The sequence below is a fragment of the Mus musculus genome, chromosome 11 (assembly GCF_000001635.26).
Source record: "Mus musculus strain C57BL/6J chromosome 11, GRCm38.p6 C57BL/6J".
NCBI lineage: Eukaryota > Metazoa > Chordata > Mammalia > Rodentia > Muridae > Mus > Mus musculus.
In genome coordinates this window covers 118,822,393-118,841,301 of record NC_000077.6, presented here as the reverse complement: position 1 = coordinate 118,841,301, position 18,909 = coordinate 118,822,393, and the positions used below count along the sequence as shown (strand labels likewise).

General features: G+C 50.7%; 1 protein-coding gene across 22 annotated transcripts in view; it reads left to right on the top strand.

Annotated features, from left to right (window-relative positions):
- Positions 1-18,909, top strand: part of Rbfox3 (RNA binding protein, fox-1 homolog (C. elegans) 3) — a 421,838-nt gene that overhangs the window by 70,296 nt on the left and 332,633 nt on the right. For 2 of the 22 annotated variants that reach the window (XM_030246135.1, XM_030246138.1), the window contains exon 1: positions 1,632-2,963. The exons of 19 other annotated variants lie outside the window; for them this stretch is intronic. The gene's annotated coding sequence lies outside the window, so the exon portion shown is untranslated. Of the gene's footprint in view, positions 1-1,631; positions 2,964-18,909 lie in introns of those variants that run through there. One more of the 22 variants, XM_017314661.1, reaches the window with a different exon arrangement.

Sequence of the window (18,909 nt, the reverse complement as noted above, 5' to 3'; positions counted from 1 at the left end):
GTGGCTTTGCTTGGCTTTGCCCTTCCTTGTCCCCAGGCACCTGTTGGAGAAGTGGCAGGAGGCCCATGCTCAGTGCGTGGGCCCTTAGGGAGCAGTGTGGGTTGCGGGCTCCTGGCAAGTCCCATCTGCCACCCAGGAGCTTGGCAGGAGCTGGCCTTTGTTCCTCCCTATTTTTATGACAAGCTCAAAGCTAACCTTTCTGGCACCCAGGCACCTTGGTTGAACTGCAGAGCATCTGTTTGGGGGACCTTGCGTTTTCGGGCCTTGGGAGGGGGCACTAAGCCTAGGCCTCTCTTGGCACTTCCCAAGCACACTGTTCTGAAACCACACCCCTCGAGGCAGGCGGCCCTCTCCTCCCTTTGGTTAGAGGAAATGTTCTCTCTTAGCTAGGAAGACAATCTTTCAGACAGCTTCTCTTGAAAGCCGGACCAAGCCTCGCTGAGTTGTGAGGCTGAGTTGATAGCCGGATACCTGCTCCTCCCGGCTTTCACTTCCTAAACACCTTGTTTGTGTGCCCATCTGGTCCTCTTGGGTGTTTGAAGGAATTGGCTCCACCCAATTTACAGCTGGGAAAACTGAGGCCTAGCTTATTCATCCAGGCCACCTGCCCAGTAGCATTTCCTCCAAGCCCAACATTCCATGGGGAGGAGACAATCAGGGCCCTGCAAAGCCCACACTCAGCTCACCTGGCCCCTGAGTCATCTTGCAGCACGGCCACATCTGGAGAGCGGAGGTTTTTGAACCACACAGACATCAGCCAGGCCCTTCTTTCTCTGGCTTCCCCAGGACAACATCACCTCTAAGTTTTCTAGCTGCTGTTATCGACGGTGTAGAGTTGGCCATGGACGTTAATGTGTGATAGATCACTTTCATTGCTCTACCTCATGATTAATCTCCTATAATAGTCCTCCAATGCCAGGGCAAAAAAGAGGAGAGAGAAGAGGAAAAAAAAAACCTACATTATCCACTTTGTGCTCAGAGTATAAATGAATTAGATTTAATTTCTGTTTAATTGTTTCCATAGTTCAACCTCTGCAGACTTCATAGGATAATTTATTTTGTAGTCCTGGGGACAGGATGGGGGTGGGGGGAAGGCTACAGCCAGTGGCCAACATTGGATGCTGTTTAATTACACCTGATAGTCTTATCTCCATGTAATTACGGAGTCTGGGGCTCTGGGCAGCCTTGCCTGCACTCAGAGGATCGATGCTGGGTCAGACCTGGGGCCAGCTGCTTTCAGGAAGCTGTGTGAACTGCCAGGAGCCACGTGGAGTCCAGTGCTCCTGAAGCCCTTGTAGGAAGGAGGGCGGAAGGGACACGTCTTCAGAAGTGGAAATCTCTGGTGGCATTCCAGCCCCCCCTTGCTCTCTAAGGTTGAGGGTGAGGCCTCGGTGGCGGGGTGGGTTTCTGCACCGAGAGGTTGGCACCTTCAGAGCTGTGTATATACAGCTTCTCTTACTGAAGGACAGGGTAGGGTGCTTGGCTAGTGGGATCAGGCCCCAGCACCTCTCTGTCCTTGAATCCTGTCTGCCTGTCCTTCCCACTTCCTCCTCTGCCTCTTTGGTGTGTGTGTATGCATGTATGTATGTAAGTGTATGTATATGTGTGTGTATGTGTGGTGTGTGTATGTGTATATGTGTGGTGTGTGAGTATATGTGGTTAGTGTGTATGTGTATGTATGTGTGTGGAGTATGTGTGATGTGTGAGGAGCTCAGAGGTCACTCCTCAGAAGCCACCCACTTGTTTTTTGAGACAGGGTCTCTCCCTGAGGCCTGGCTCACTGACTAATCTAGACTGGCTGATCAGGGTGTTCCAGGCGATGTAGTCATGTACCACCACACTGGCTCTTTATGGGGTACCTGGGCACTGAATCTGGGCCCTCATAATTGTGAGGCAAGGTACTTCTAAGATACTTATGAAACTTACCATCTTGTGCGGTCAATGCTGTTAAGGTTTCGTCATGGCAGTCATCAGCCCTGTGCAGCTGCAGTGCCCTCTTGCCCCGGTCCAGGACCTCTTCCTCCCTCGCTCTCTCATGGTCCTGACAGTCACGCTGTCTCTGTAATGTGACTTACCACAGCGACTGTGGCTTCAGACCCTCACATGCGTCTGAGCTTCTCTGAGCAGCTTTCCTGTCCCCCATGCTGTGCCAGGTTATGGACGTGGTTTGTCTCAGGGCCGAATAGTGTTCTGTGGCACCCTGAAAGATGTTCTTCTCACACACTATCTTTTCAGTGTGTCTCCGAGTGCACTACCTCGGAAACCCGAGGTCTGAACTCCTGAGTAACTTGTAGCTTCTCACTCAAGTTTCTGGGCTTTGATATTGGGAGTACTGTGAGAGGGGGGCTGCCTGCTGTCCCTGCAAGTGACCTCTGACCTCTGGCAGTACTCTCGATCTTTCCTGTGTCTTAAAACAAGCTGTTCTGGAAAGCAGTGCTTTGCTCCAGCCAGACTATGTGATCTTCCCAGAGAGCAGAGTGCAGCCTCCATGGCAGAGCTTCCCAGGTGTGTGTGTATGTGGTGTGTGTGTGTGTGTGTGTGTGTGTGTGTGTGTGTGTGTCTGTATGTTTGAGGAGGGGGCAGGGGGTGGCTGTCTGAGTACTGCCTGCAAAGGATGTGGGAGGACCGAGGAGCAGGCCTGATTCTTGGACTTGTCACGAGCTCAGTCTGCAGGCATCTTCCTGGCTCTTCCTATCCCTTCTTGCTTTTTATTTAAGCCCTGAGGTAACAGGAGTATTCAAGGCAATGGGGACACTCCATTTTTCTTCATTTGTGGTGTTGAACGTCTGTCATCCCCAGAGAATGCTGTGTGATAGGGCAGCAGCTGGCCCTCCTCTCTGCCTGGTGCTCTCTCCCTTTCTCTTCTTATCTGCCGTCCCGGGGAAATTTTCCTGGCTCTGGGCACACAGAACTTCCAGCTCCAGGCTGGTTGGAGGAAGGAGACCTTGACTTGGGTCCTGGAGGTGAGAGTCCTCATTAAAGCAGCTTTCTGGAAGGGTGGTGATAAAGGGGACCTCACCAGTGACAGACTCAGCCATGCCACCCTGCAGGGACTAAAGCCCTCAGTGTGCCAGGGAGTATGCTGGGCTCTGTGCAGAGAGAAAGGATGGCGTCTGCCTCTGCAGTCACCATGAACTCCCTACCCTATCTGCCACACTCAGATAGCGGCCCTTGGGTGTTTCAGGAGGACCCCAAGAACAGCAGCCTCTTCTTTGAGGGTAGCTGGGACTCTGGCCATATGACAGTGACTGAGTTAAAAATGAAGAATAAATTATTGGGGGGTGTGTGTAGAGAATGTTCTAGAATGGGGAAATGCAGAGCAGAGATACCGAGGAGGTAAGATAGATAAGGTCAGTGATGACAGTGGACACTGGTCACATGTGCTCTATGTTCAGGCAGGGCTTGGTGACTCTGGTGATAACCCCTGTGAGAGTCCAGGGTCAGGGGACGATGACTGACATGGGGTGGGAGGGACCTCACATGGGGCAGGTTTCATGGGTGTCTCAGAAGATGTATGTGGCTCTCTGAGCCCTGGACCATGCACCCTGGACCATGGGTTGCAGGCCATACACTTCACATTCCAAAGAATCCCAGTATGCAGGGGACCGGGGAAAGGATGGTGGCTCATAGTGGGATTTTGTGAGGCAAAGATTCCTTCTGATACAGACAAAAAGCACTGCCCTTTGTCCAAAGTGGCAGCTGCCCTTTTTAAAAAATGTTTTTATTTATGTGGGTATTTTGCCAGTATGTACATACATAAGTATTTATGTACGTATGTATGTATGTATATTTGTATGTATGTATGTATGTATGTATGTATGTATGTATGTGTACCACATGTGTGCCTGGTGCTACCAGAGGACAGAAGAGGACATTGACCCTCTGGAACTGGAGTTAGGATGGTTGTAAGCTGCCATGTGGGTGCTAGGAATTGAACCCCCTCGCTCCTTTCTCCTTCCTTCCTTCTCAGGAGGTCACCTCCCGGCTGGAGACTCCTGCACTCCCTCTGCCAGCTGGGCAAGTGTTCTTCTTGACTTTGGCACCCCATCTTGGGAGATGACAATCCTGGCAGGAGCCACAGCCTGTTAGCACAATACTGAGTGTTGTCTCGGAGTGTGGAGGCCAGAGGGGGTGAGCCGTGGATTGCATACCATTTGGGGAAGAGGGGCTGAGTGCCCACTCCCGGGGTGAACTTGGCTACTGAATGGTATTTCAACTCCCTCTGCTTCCTTTCCTGGGCAGCTGTAAGAGCCCAGGAGTCCATACTGGCCTGGGGGAGGCAGATGGGCACCCCACCTGGGGCTTCTAGGCTCACATCTCAATCCTTGGCTGCCCTCCCTAACCCTCCCCTGTACCTGACCAGCAAGGGTAGCACTCAGTCCGGTGCCAGGTGCCAGAGAAATGTCCTCTGTCCACATCGCTCCCATTAATCACCAGCTAGCGGGGGGCACAGGGCCCTGTTTAAGATGCACCGGTGGTTCTGAGGTGAGTGCAGGCATCCCCAAGCTGGGCTGTTAATCTGTTCCCTCTGAGACAGACTACCTCAGGCCTGTTAATCACTTGCTGTAATTACAGCCCCAACTTACTCAGGGAATGTTAATGGATGCCTCAGATGGAGGGGTTGCGCATGCATGGGGCCCCTCTTGCTACAGTCCGCAAATGGCAAGGTTGTGGGATATGGGCTTTGAAAACAAGCAGACCGCTTGAGGATGTTGTGTCCGTACAGAGGATGGAGGGCTAGTGAAGTTTTGGATATTTTTGGCTCTCTGGGCAGCATGGAAACCCATCATTGTGTGAGAAGGAAGGCATTGCCATGTTGGGAGCCTGAGGAGGCCTTTGGCTTTTCTGAGCTGTGTTCTCAGGCCTCCAGGGGACTTGGGAAGGACTGCAGGTGTCTCCTCTCTTTGTCCCAGTGAGCGCCACTGAGCAGTTAGTTTATGTGAACTTTACATAAGCTAAAGCCAAAAGAGGAGGAAACCTCAATCCAGAAAATTCCTCCATGAGATTGAGTTGCAGACAAGCAAACGTAGAGCATTTTCTTGGTTAGTGATTGATGTGGGAGAGTCCAATCTACTGTGGGTGGGGCCACTTCTGGGCCAGAGGTCTTAGGTACTATAAGAAAGCAAGCTAAGCAAACCATGGGGAGCAAGCCAGTGAGCAGGAGTCCCCCATGGCCTCTGCGTCAGCTCCTGCCTCTAGGTTCCTATCTTGATTGAATTCTTGCCCTAGCTTCCTTTGGTGACAGACTCTGATGTAGATGTGTAAACCAGGTCATCACAACAGTGAAAACCCTAAGATAGCCACCTATTCTGAAATGCAGTTCCTGAGTTCTGTCTTCTGTGTGCCACTGCTAACAGACCCCTGGGCTGTTCCCTGTCATCCTGACTCTGCAGGCTGCGTTTCCAGACCCAACTTGAGGGCCAGGGTATGGGAGGTAACTCAGACTCCAGTGTGGGAGCCCAGGGCTTGTCTGTTCATTTCAACCTGAGAGCTGCCAGTGCCTGCCTTGCCTTACACTGTTGACCCAGAACGAGGGTGAGAAGACTGGTGTGGGCGATCTCAAAGCTCCCCAAGTTTTTCCACTCCATGGCAAGGTGGAAGGAGCTAATGTGGACCCAGCAACTCTCATTCCAGGCTGTTATGGAAAGTTACGTTTGTGTCCTGGCCACAGATCGTGCTGTGGAAATGTGGGACTCTGGCCGCACAGCAGACAGGTTGAGTTTAAAGGGGCAGCCTGTGTTTCTCCCTGGTGACTTGGGGCTGTTGAGGACAGGTTAGTGCTCCTGAGGAGACGTGAAGAAATGTTCATAGTATCAACGAGAGACTAAAGGAATGATTCCAGCCAGCCAGCTTGGTGAGCGAATGAGCTTACAGATACATGGGGAAGGGTTTCTCACAAGGACATGAGTAACCCCAGAACAGCCATGTCACCACAAATCCCTCCACAGCATAGGTGTCACCCACTAAGCTGCTATACAAGAGCCCCTCCCCCCTTTTTAGTTAACCTTTCACCTCCTATATACCTTTGTATCTCTAGGACCACACACAGCTGGGACAGGAGTATATACAGCTAAAGGTACAGAAGAGAGGCGTCAGCGGCTAGACTCTCCAGGGAGGGTCTGATGTGTTGTAGTTACATTTCTATTGTTGTGATAGAACACCATGACCAGGGTGACTTACAAAATAAAGTGTTTGTGATGGTTTGTATATGCTTGGCCCAGGGAGTGGCACTATTAGGAGATGTGGCCTTGTTGGAATAGGTGTGTCACTGTGGGTATGGGCTTTAAGACCTTCATCCCAGCTACCTGAAAGCCAGTATTCTGCCAACAGCCTTTAGATGAAGATGTACAACTCTCAGCTCTGCCTGCATCATTCCTGCCTGGACACTGCCATGTTCCTGCCTTGATGATAATGGACTGAACCTTTGAACCTGTAAGCCAGCCCCAGTTAAATGTTGTCCTTTATAACAGTTGCCTTGGTCATGGTGTCTATTCATAGCAGTGAAATCCATAGTTTAATTGGACTTATGCTTTCAGAGGGTTAACGTCCATGCTAGCTGAGATAGGAACAGCGGAGTGCTCATAATCTTGATCCCCAACCACAAGGCAGAGAGCGAGAGGGGCACACTGGGAGTCTTTTGAAACCTCCAAGACATCTCCCAGTGACACACCTCCTCTAACCAGGCCACACCTCCTAATCCTTTCCAAATAGTTCCACCAACTAGAGACCAAGTATTCAAACATGTGAGTCTATGGGAACCATTCGCATTCAAACACCATACTGTGCCATGCCCAGAGAACATAGTTCTACAACAACATGGGGGAAATGGCTGGGAAGGGCAGCCTGCTGTACCCCAACCAGAGTCATTAAAACCCAATTCAGCTCCAAGAGAGCCTGAACTGAGCCTCAGGGGCCTACAGGAGAGGCAGTGAGGAGCAGGGAGAAAGAAGGAAGTGTTGAAAGGCGGAGCAACAGGGAGGGGGTGGGTAGGCGGAGATTAGTCAGCTCCCTATCCCAGAAGAAGGTAGGCAGAGGGAGGCAGACATCCCTGAGGTGAGGCCCAAGTGGCCCCCTGCAGGCAAATCTCCAGTGAAGCAGCTGCTGTCATTGCCACACATCCTGGTCCCTTCTCTGCCCTGGCAGAGTGAGCATTTGTCCTGTGATGTGGGACTTCTCACTGTACCTACCTTCAAGCCCAAGGGACAAAGGTTGGGTCTCTTGCAGACCCTCCAGGAAGGGCATCTATGCTGCCCCATGAGATTGATTAATAAAAAGCACATAAACCTCTAGAAAGGCCCCTGCATGCCCCAGCAGTTTCCTTGAAGGATGAGGCTGGCCCAGGGTAGCTGCTCCTGTTGGGTGTGCCCTAGCAGGTCCTCTCAGTCCCCACAGGGGCTCAGGGGTGGCACTGTTTTCCCGCTTCCTGCCACCTTCCCCACCCCCACCCTGTTCCTTTGAATGACTGCTGGGGTCACAGATGCTTCTCGTCCTGTCAGGACATTTGCAGGCCTCTGACAAAGCTTCTGTTGTGGAAACTTGGACTCTGAGGCCCATAGTCCCTCCTTGTGTCCTTGATACTGGACATCTATCCCAGACTGGACATCAGTTAGAGAGAGAGAGAGCGAGAGAGCGAGAGAGAGACAGTGACAGAGATAGACACAGAGACAGAGACAGAGACAGAGACAGAGACAGAGCGAGCCTTTTGGCAGAGGGTTCTGGGGGAAAAACTGGCCTGAACCTCTTTGCTCAGGGGCCTTGTTAACCCTGTGGGATTCCCAGGTCAGGAAGAGCAGTATTCACTGAGCCAGGCCTTCCAGATGTGTTCAACGATGACTGTGGTACTTCCTCTCTGTTAGGTGAGTCTCTGGACCCTCTGACAAGATTTCACTGATGACATCCTGGGACAAGTCCTCTGGGGGCTGTAGCCTATAGCCAGCTTCTCCTGAGAGCCAGGTCCACACTCCCTGCCTTGCAGAATGGGTGTGGTCAAGTGAATAGCTTATCCGGGGTAAAGTCTAGTGGTGTCATGCTGCTGCTTCAAAGCTGTTACTCAGAGAACACCTTGATTTCAGCTCCCCTGTGCAGACGGTAAAGCCACGGGAGGCACGGCAGTGGGGGCGTGCCTCCTGGCTCTGGGAAGGGAAGCCTTCTGTTTGTCCCAGGTCCACATTGACCACTGAGGTGGACAGGATGGCTGGGAGGCAGCCAGCAGGACTATCCCTCCTCCTCTGTCCCTCCCCCAAGGCTGAAATACGGATCCCTAGTGTTCCAGTCCATCTCACCAGCTAAAGTTATACTCGGTGACTCCACAAGACTGGCATGCATAATGGTTTTCTTGCATCTGACTCAGGACTGTGCTGCTGGGAGCCTGAATCTTCCAGTCTGAACTCCCTCAAATGGCAGGTGGAAAGGATGCCGTGAAGCTGGGGATGGCAGTGCTAATGTCCCTGGTACATCCTAATGGGGTTGCCTAGGGTCATCCATGCACAATGAAAGATATACGTGGGCCCAGGACAACTGTCTAACGTAGGAGATGAGGGTGTTGAATGTAAGAATCTAGCAGGAGCAGGCAGTATCCAGGGGCTATGGGTTCTCACTCATGTTCCTTCTGGTCTGTAGGGGAGGCAGTCACCTCTGTCAGTAGATAGCAGAGCCTCACCTCTGGCCAGGTTCCTCTGACTCCACCCACAGTGGTCCCAAGTGTATCAGAGTTCATGCAGGAGCTCTGCCATTTCCCGGATGGATCTTTTAGATTATCAGGCTGTGATGACATCAGCCATAACTACCCCTAGGCAGACATCCTTGGAGATGCCATGCCATCAGTAGAGGACTGGTCTAGAGACCTTTTAGGCCTCTGAGTTAGCAGCACAGGGTCAGGTTTTTGCCCCCTACTCCCCACTTCCATGTCACCCAGAGACAGCTTCCATAGGGAGAAGACTGAATTCCAGTGCCTCCTTCTCTTCAATGATGAAGAACCCTGCCCTGCATTCCATGAGATTGTGGTTTCTGACCCACCCCCCCACCTCTGTAACACACAGGGTGGAGCAGATGCGAAGGGGTCAGCTCAGCTTATTCCTTACTGGCCTCTGTGTGACCTTATTCCTATCTCCTTTTCTCTCCCCACTTGGGTCCAAGATCTTGGGGTGCTGAGCTGGGCTACTTGGAGGCTCATCCTTGGAGGGGAGTTAAACAGTATGAGGAACCTGAGGACAGGCTCGGAGGGAGGAGGTCACGTGCTCAGCTCTGTGCCCAGCAACACCCGCTTCCCAGCACCCCAAGCAGATGGCCACTTCACATCCTCCTGGGTGTTCCTCTGGCTCGTGATTTGGGGATCATGGGAGCCAAGTGACAATTCCAGAGTTTCTGCACCCTCGGTTCCTCCTCTGAAGGTGCTCCATCTGGCCAGGCAGGTAACCGGCCCTAGCCTCAGCCTGGCCACTGCTCATATCTCGGCCTCTGCTGCCCCCTTTCTTTATGCTCCTGTGCAGCCTCCCCCAGAAAAGCCCAGGCCTTTTCTCTTTCTGCCAGCAGCTCTTGGAGGATCTGTTTCTTTTTTTTCCTTTCCTAGTTTCTCTTCTCTTCCCCAGGTATCTTTGTTTCCTTGTTTAGTCTCCATGCTAAACTGGGAACTTTCAAGGTTGGAACTTACAGGTGTGATGTGCATGGGGGTGAGGATCAGGAAGTACCCTCCCTCCACCACATCCCAGTATGTGTGACCTAGACAATTCCTTCTCAGCCTTCCTGCCCCAAACTGGAAATGAAGCAATGACAGACCTTTGTGGCATAGACTGAATGAGGGTAGAGCATTGAGCTTGGTACCATACAGCGACCAACCACTTAACAGATGGCAGCAATACTCAGGAGTCCGCACTTGGCTGTAGTGGAATATTCCAGAAATGAATATTGCTAAGTTTTAAGTTTCACAGAGCTCTCATAGGGTGAATCTCCTGTTGTCCTGCTCCATCTACCCTAGGTGTCAGTCACCCCCTTCCATTACATTGTATGTACTATTCCTTGTTATATACTTAATAGCCATTGCTGTTTCCTTAGTAGCCATTGTTACTTAGTAGCCATTGCTGTTTCCTTTGTAGCCATTGTTACTTAGTAGTCATTGCTGTTTACTTAGTAGCCATTTCAGTCATCAGACTGTCACGGGATAGATGTGGCTGCTGGGTAGCACAAGAGAAGCTAGAGCACCAGCAATTTCATAATATATGTTTATAACTGTCCTATTTCACTATTAGTTATGACTATTAATCCCCCCTCCTTTCTGTTTTGTGTGTGTGCATGTGTGCACATGTGTGTGTGTGTATGTGCACATGAGCATCACACCCTCCCTCCTCCCCCCATGTCAACACTGGATGTCTTAATCGTCCTTAATCTCCTCTTACCCACGTGTTTTGAAATCAGCCCTCTCACTGCATGTGCAGTATGCTGTCTGTGGCCGTTTCAGATAGACTGGCTGGTTGGCAACCCCCTGGGACCTGACTCTCTGCCTCCCACTGTTGGATACACAGATGGATACCATTGCGTGTAGCTTTTTAGGTGGGGACTGAACTCAGTAAAGTGCATGGCAAGCCCTTTACCTGCTCAGCCATCCACCTAGATCAAATTTCTTAGCGTGTTTCATTTTTAAATCTTAGCATAGGTCTGTATGTACAAGATCAAACAGTATGTATAGGGTTTGTTACTCTCTGGGTTCAGAGAGTAACATGCCTGCATGCGTGCACACATGTATGCAGGTGTACATGTGTTTAAGGGCCAGAAGTCAACCTGCTTGTCAGCCTCAGCACCACTGTTCACCTTTGAGACCAGGTCGTTCGTTGGCCTTGAATTTGCCAGTTACTCATTGGTCAGAATTCTCATTGGTAGGAGAGCCTCAGGGATGTTTGTTTCTGCCTCCCTAGTGTTTCCCCTTGGGGCCTGGGTATCCAACCCAGGTTTTCATGCTTGTGAAGCAAGCCCTTTACCAACCAAGTCATCTCTCTGGTTCTGGCAAGCAGTTTTGACAAGTAGAGGAGAAGGGGTGTGGGAAAATGGGGAGGGAGAATCCTGGTGACAGTAGTGGGCAGCTGGAATGGAGCCCACTGGGGTCCCCAAGGAAAATGCAGAACACACACCCTGGACTTCTCCAGAGAGGCCTGGGGCCTTGCACCTGTTGCTTTGAGAGCCCAATGCTCAGGAATTTCTGGCCTTGTAGCCCTGGTAGGCAGAGAGACCCAGCCAGTGCTGGCAGCCATGATGGGGCTGGTGTGTACTGGGATGCTGTGGTGGAGGGTGAGGTGGCCTGGCTGGTGTCTTCTGTGGTCCCTCACTTCAAGTGTTGATGACAGCAATGATGATTGCTGAAGGGTTCTGGGACTTGATGCCAAGCCTCACTCTCCCCACAACCCCACTTGGGGGTTTCCCAGGAGCCTCTCTGCTACCCCTGGGTTTCCAGGAGTGGGCTCTGAGTCTTTCTTTACCTGCAGGGATGGTTGGCCCTCACAGGGCTATGTAGATACCTTCCTAAGAACAATTTCCTTATGAAAAATAGTCATGTTTATCCCCTGAGAGGAAAAAAAAATCTGATTTCTGATGCTTCCTCCCTACCCCATCTCATACCTGGAGGCATCTTGGTTTTTTTGTTATTTGTTATTGTTACTGTTATTGTTTCTTTATTTGTTGTTTTAAAACAGGGTCTCAGTTTTGTTCAGTCTGCCCTTGACTCAGTATGGAGTCAAACTTGGTTTTGGAATTCTGATTCCCCTGTCTCCACTCCTCAGGTTCTGGGATTATGTAGGCCTGCCCCACCGTGTGCAGTTTATGCTGAGATCTAACTTGGTGCTCTGTGCATGCCGGGCAAGCACTCTAACAAATGAGCTACCTCCTCAGCCCCTGTGTGCAGTTTTTGTGCGTAGCTGTGGCTGGTTGAAGAGTGGACTCCGGAAGATACCACACCTTAGTCCCTAGAATGCGTGCACATTGCCATGTGTGAGTGAGGGTCTCCGGGTGGAGACTTCCTGCACCACCTAGACGAGCACTGTACAGTCAATCATTTCAAGTGTTCTTGAGAGGGAGGCAGGGGGACATTTGACTGACAAAAGAGAAGCTTTTGTGACCCCAGAGACAGAGGTTGAAGGGATATAGTCACAGGCTGAGAGATGCCCGAGGCCTCCAGAGATAGCAGGAGGCAGGAAGACCCCTCCTTCCAGGCTGCTGAAGGCTCTGTCAACTCCTTGCAGGTCTGGTGAAACTGACTCTGGCCTTGTGGCCTCCGGCTGTGGCTGGGGTGTTTCTGCTGTCTTCAGCTACTCAGCTGTGGTCATTTATTGTAGCGATAGACACTAGTCTATGTCATAAGGAAGGGTCCCTCATGGACAGAGGCGACCTCTACAGACACAGGAGAGTCCTCTGGCAGCTCCCTGACAGGGGAGAAGGGGGGGTCTTCTAAGAATGTGCTGCGGACGGAGGCTGGGGCGATGGCTCACTCTGTAAAGTGCTTGACAGCAGTAAGAGCCTGAGTTTGAACTTCAGGACCCACGTAAACAAACCAGCTGGGCCTGGTGGCGTGCACTTTCATCTCAGCACAGGGAAGACTGAACAGGAGGATCCCTGGGGCTCTCAGGCCAGCCAGCCTAGCGACAGGCTCAAAATCAGTGAGAGACCCTGTCTGCGCTAACAAATAGTGGCCCTTGTGGAAGGAGGTCTGAGGGTGACCCAAACGCACATACCTGCAGAGAGGGGAGGAAGGGATACACTGCAAATGACCATCATGCACGCTCTCTCCTTAACCTCTGTCTGCATTTTGACAGACATATTGGTACTATATTGTCTTCAGTGACCAGCAGTTAGATGTGTGGGCAGCCACAACTGGGGTGGCTACAGGAGAGGTATGGGGTTTGGGGAACCTTCTCTTGTGCTCCATTCATAGGAACTCAAGGTGAGGGGCCCACATTCCTCTCCCCCAACTCTTCTATTTCCTTGACTGTGTCACAGGTGGGGTGTCCCGGGGGTCAGGGCTGCTGGACCCCAAGTCTGGATGGAAGGAGGATTTTCTGTTCAGCGTGGTCCCAGAGCTCCTGCTGAGCTTCATATATCCCTGGCCTGTGGAGGGGCTTGGTGTGCAGTGCTGGAGGGAGGTGGCCAGGCAGAGGACTGTCCTGCTTCCCCGCTCCTTCTCATCACTGGATGTGTACCCCATCCCGAGGGATGCCGGATACAGCCTCTCACCTGCACATCCAGCACGGGGGCGACTACAGTGTCAGGGAGCGTTGGGAATGTGGCGAGTTGGGCCTGACATGTGGAACACTTAAACCGAACCCCAGATTTCAAGGGACTGAGCGCAGGATGCAGGGTATAAAGTCTCACATCAGAGTCCTCATATTGATTGCACGTTGGAAGGAAAACATCTTGAATACGTTGTGTTCGATAGAAAAGATCATAAGGATTGATGCCTCTCGTTAGTTTTTAACGTTTCTAGTGAGGCCACTAGAAAATTTAAAGTCACTCCCATGTTCCCAGCTCCAGCTGCTAAGCAGCTCAGCAGGTAGTTACTTATACTGACTGTGGCCCCTAGCATCAAGGGCTGCTACCTTACTCAATATCTGTAGGGACCAGTGCTCTGCTGTGAACTGAAGACCAAACCCACAGTGGGATGGTGTTTGGAGATGAGCCCTTGGGAGGATATTTGGGTTAGATAAAGCCATGATGGTAGGGCCCTTAGGAAGGGATTAGCGTCCAGAATGGAAGAGTCATCCTCTCTCCTGCTCCCCACTGAGAACATACAGCAAGAAGGTAGTCGACTGCTAGCCAGGCCAGGGCCCCTCACCACAGTCCAGCATGCCTTTCCTCCAGATCTCGGAACTCCAATTGGCAGCTCTCTGAGTAACTGGTAGTTGACGTGTATGTGCCTGAGCCTTCGCTCTGCTGGACTGAGCTGATAGGTAGACAGAACTTAAAAGGAAGCAATGCAAATGCCTTTGGGTACAAAGGTGGGGGTAGTGCATCCTTCCACAAAGACAGGCCTGGACCACACAGATGGGCATGGGGGTGGTGAGGCTGGGGATGGGGGTAAGAGGACAGCAATGGTGACAGCTCACAAGCAAGGCCTACGTTGCTCCACCACTCAGAAGGTATGGAGCACAAGAGGGGGCATGAAGGAAGTGTTCAGGGAAGGCCGCGTTGTTAGTGGGCTCATGGGTCATGCACTCACACAGCATTTTGCATCTATCTAACACAAAACGGTGAAAGTAGTAAAATCAGACCTTCTTGATGGTCTGAAGTGGCATTAAAAGCTCATACCCATGGTGGTGTGACCATTACAACTGATCTCCAGAACGTTCTCACCCCCTCCCCCAACTCAAACACTGTCCCCATTAAACACAGGTGCTCTGTCCCCTCCCCCAGCTCCTGGAGTCTCCACTCAGCTTTGACTCTCCATGACTTTGGACCACTCTAGTTTTCTTGGGTGACTTATCCAGTATGTGGCATTTTATGACCGAGCACAGTGACTCAGTGCGTGTCCTGGGGTTCAGAGCACTGGGGCCTTCCCTTTCACTCTGCTTCATTCCACTTCACTTCAAGCTCAGCTTGGGAACTGAACAGTGAGGGCCGACTAGGATCATGTGGAGAATCAGGCAATGACTCCAGGCTATGCCCACACCTTCCCTCCCCACTGCTGGGTGATGTAGGCGTGTCCTGCCCACTGAGGACAACCATCTTAACGACTGTCACATAATTCACAAACAGGCCAGGTGTGGCGACACACCTGCAATCGCAACTCTAAGGAGGATGAGAAGGTCAGGTCCTTTCTTGACTCTGACTCGGAGTTCAAGGCTAACTGGGGATGCAGGAGACCCTGTCTAATGAGCACACCCCCCCCACACACACACATGCACACATACACACACATACAATTTCCAAATAGAACACGCTCTGGGAGAGCCCCCACTCTTCTCTTTACCCCTCTCCAATCTCTCTAGTCTCTTTTTCTAGTGATGAAGATGGCATAGTTCCTAAGACAAACTCTGAGGGCCGGGACAGGTCACTCTGTAAGTACTGTGTAACCTCCGTCCGACTCAAAGCCTGCTGATAGCCAGGCTTGGGAGATTCTGGGCAGGCTCTGTGCACACATAGTTGATGATTGGTCAGCAGATGGGCAAACTTTGCAAATCCACGATATTTGCATAGAGCCTGCCCCAGTTGAAGGTTGGCACCCCTTTGTAGGTGGGGCTGTCAGCAGACCATGCACAGCTCTTCCAGGATCCAGCTTGTGACCACTGGGAGGGACCCAGAGCAAGCCTGGCTCCACTAGGGATTGGTCTCTGGGAGCCTTGATCCAGATGTTGTCTCCCAGCTGAGAGAAGCCCAGAGGCAGGAGGGGCTAAGAGTGCAGATGCCCCGTCTCTGCATCCAGAGAGGTTTCTGGTGGCAGAAGGCCAAGAGCACAGGTTCTTCCACTGGGCAGGCGGAGGCGTGGCAGGGCAACCTTTGCCCACCCACTTACCTGGCCCATCTCTCGACAGAGTAGTTCAGGGGCTGCCAGGGTGGATTGCTTAACCAACCTCATTACTCTCGTGCATTTAGCAGCTAGGAGGAAGATAATACCTTTCAAGTTTGACCCAATTTTCGTTTTTGTTGTCATAACCATGGAAAATCGACCTTCGAGCCCCTCAGCAGCCGAGCTGAATGGGAAGTGATTTACGGCAAGCCCCTGCTCAGAATCCCTAATGTGCCCATGGGGCACTGCTGCAGCGCGCTCCTCGGAGGCCTAATCTCCTCTTAGCAGCAATCCACGCAGAGCTTCACCCAACAGCCCCTCCCCGGAGCTGTTGACAACCCTGTTCCCTAGAATTAGAAGTAAATGAGTAGGTGGACTGGCGAACTGACACTCGGATCTCTAGCACAAGAAGCACCAGAGGCCGAGATTCCACACCGGAAGCAGCGCGTTCCCCAGCCTCACCACTCTCCCCGGCAGGGTCGTTGCTCTTTCTAACTGCGATGCCACTTGGTGTTCCCGTGAGCAGGTGAGCAGACAGGGCTAAGGACAGGAGCACGGACCTTGGCAGGATCTGCTGGCAAGAAGGCTTTCTAAGGGAGGCAGAGCTCCGAGTTACAGGACAGTTGATAGTGCCACAGACCAGATGTAGTCTGTTCAATCCAACACATTTAAACTATTATTGCAGTATGTAATCTGTTAAGATATGAATAGGACATTTTAATTGATTTTGTTTTAAATTTTTTTATAGTGTACAAAAGAATAGGCTTCATTACGGCATTTTCATAAATGTTTAACACGTACTTTGTTCAGACTACGGGCTTCTGTCCCTCGGGCCCCTCCTGCCGGTCCCCTCCCCCACTTGTACGTTCGTATCCCTATTCAGTTTAGTATCTGGATTCTGTATATGAAAGTAAACATATGGTATTTGTCTTTCTGAATCTGGTTTATTTGGCTTAAGTGGTGGTCTCCACTTCCACCTGTTTTCCTGAAAAGGATATAATTGCCCTCTCTCTCTCTCTCTCTCTGACACAATGAAATACTTGTATGTACATACAAACTATGTTTTCTTTATCCATTGTGGGCATCCAGGCTGTTTCTTTATCTTGGCATCCAACATCCTCTCCCACTGGTGAACACCAGTGTGCAGGTGACTCTGAAAATGCTGACTTGAGTCTTTGGGCATGCACCCAGGAGCAATATCGCTATGTCGCACGGTGGCTCTGTTTTTAAGTTTTTCATTTCTTCATTTGTTTCTAGTGACCTCCACACTGTTTCCCCGTGCAGCCCCATGCAGCCTGGTACAACCTCATGCAGCCCCATGCAGCCTCATGAAGCCCAGTGCAGCCTGGTGCAGCCCCATGCAGCCTCATGGACATTCCCACCTGCAGCATGGAAGGGTCCCCCTCCCCACATTCTCACCTTTGATTTACTGATGCTAACCATCTGACTGAGCTGAGAAAGACTCTCACTGTAGCTCTGATTTGCACTTCCCTGATGGCTGAGGACGCTGAGCATTTTTTTCATACATTTGTTGGCCGTTTGCACTTCCTCTGAGATGTTTGCTCAGTTCTTCTGTTCATCTACTGACTGGATGATTTGCTTTGGTGTTTGATACTCTGAGTTCTTTGTAGATCCTAGGTAGGAGTTCCCTACAAGATTGGTGCTCACAGAGCACTCACAGGTCTGTGGGCCACTTGGGGTAAGCGGGCCATGGCAAACTCTCTATAGGTCTATAAGTCAGTTTAATGGCTCTATACCAGGGTGCCATTGGCCTCTGTACCATAGGGCAACAAACAGCAGGAAACATGGAAGGCTGCTTCTGCCCAGGCTTGGGACCCCGTTAGCCAAAAACATCATATAGCTGAGCCCTGGTTCACACAGGGTAGACAAAGAGACTTGGCTCTTTGGGGGGAAATACTGCAAAACAGCACTGGGGCGGATCAGAGTTCTGTTACCATTGTCTCCACAGTGAGGTGGAGCGTAGGCTAATCCTGATGGCAACGACAGTGGATGTCATCTCAGTGTGTGATGATCTGGACACAGAGCCCATTTCATATTGAGTGTCCATCATGGATCAGAGATTAAACCAAGTATTCCATGCACATGACCTTGTTCCTCTTAGTGACCCAATGATAGAACTAAGATCCCATTTTATAGGTAAGCAATCTGACGCCGAGAGAAAAGTAAACAACTAGGCATAGTGAAAGAGGAGCTAAGATTTTGGTCCAAGTTTGTGTAATGAAAGCCAAGATGTGTGGATGCTCTGTCGTGAAGTCTTAGTGGGACTTGCCTCTTGCCCCTACCCCAGTTCTGAGAATCTACTACACTTATTGGAGTTACGTCATAGATGAATGGATGGGTGGATAGATGGCTAGTGGGTAGATGAAAGGGGGTGTGAGGTCAGTAGTTGGAGATGTGAGTAGATGGTGGGCATGTGACTAGATAAACAGATGATATATGGTTGGGCAAACATGTAGTTGGAAGGATGGGTTAGTAGATGAATGGACAAATGGAGAGGTGGGTGAAGAGTTTTGTAGTTGGAGGAATGGGTAAATGTTCAAACATGTAAGTGAATGAATAAGTAAGTGCATGGACAGATGCATGGATGCATGGATGGGTAGATGTGTGGATGCATGAATGGATTGTGATGGATGCATGGACAGATGGATGGATGCATGGGTGTATGGATGGGTAGATGTGTGGATGTATGAATGGATGTGTGATGCATGGACAAATGGATGGATGCATGGATGGATAGATGTGTGGATGCATGAATGGATGTGTGATGGATGCATAGATGAATGGATGCATGGATGGATAGATGTGTGGATGCATGAATGGATGTGTGATGGATGCATAGATGAATGGATGCATGGATGGAGGGATGGATGCATGGGTGGATGCATGCATGGGAGGGTGGATGCATGAATGGATGGATGGATGGATGGATGGATGGACACATGGACAGATGGATGCATGGACAGATGAATGTATGGATGGATGAATTCATGGATGAATGCATGCATGGATGGAGGGATGGATGCATGGATAAATGTATGAATGGATGAATGCATGGATGGATGGATGCATGCATGCATGAATACATGGATGGATGCATGCATCGATGAATATATATGCAGTTGAATAGATTGGTGAATAGATGAATGGGCAGGAGAATGGGTGGGTGGATGGATAGGGTGGGTAAGTAGGTAGTTAAAGAGATGAACGGATGAATGGATACATAGATTGTAGTTGAACGGATGAATGGGCAGCTATGTAGTTAGTATATGAACAGGTGAGTAAATGATTGGGCACATGGATAGATGATTCTATGGATAGGTAGCTCATCTACCTCATCTTTTGTAAGGATGTCTTAGGTAGGATTTTATTGCTGTGAAGAGACACCATGACCAAGGCATCTCATATAA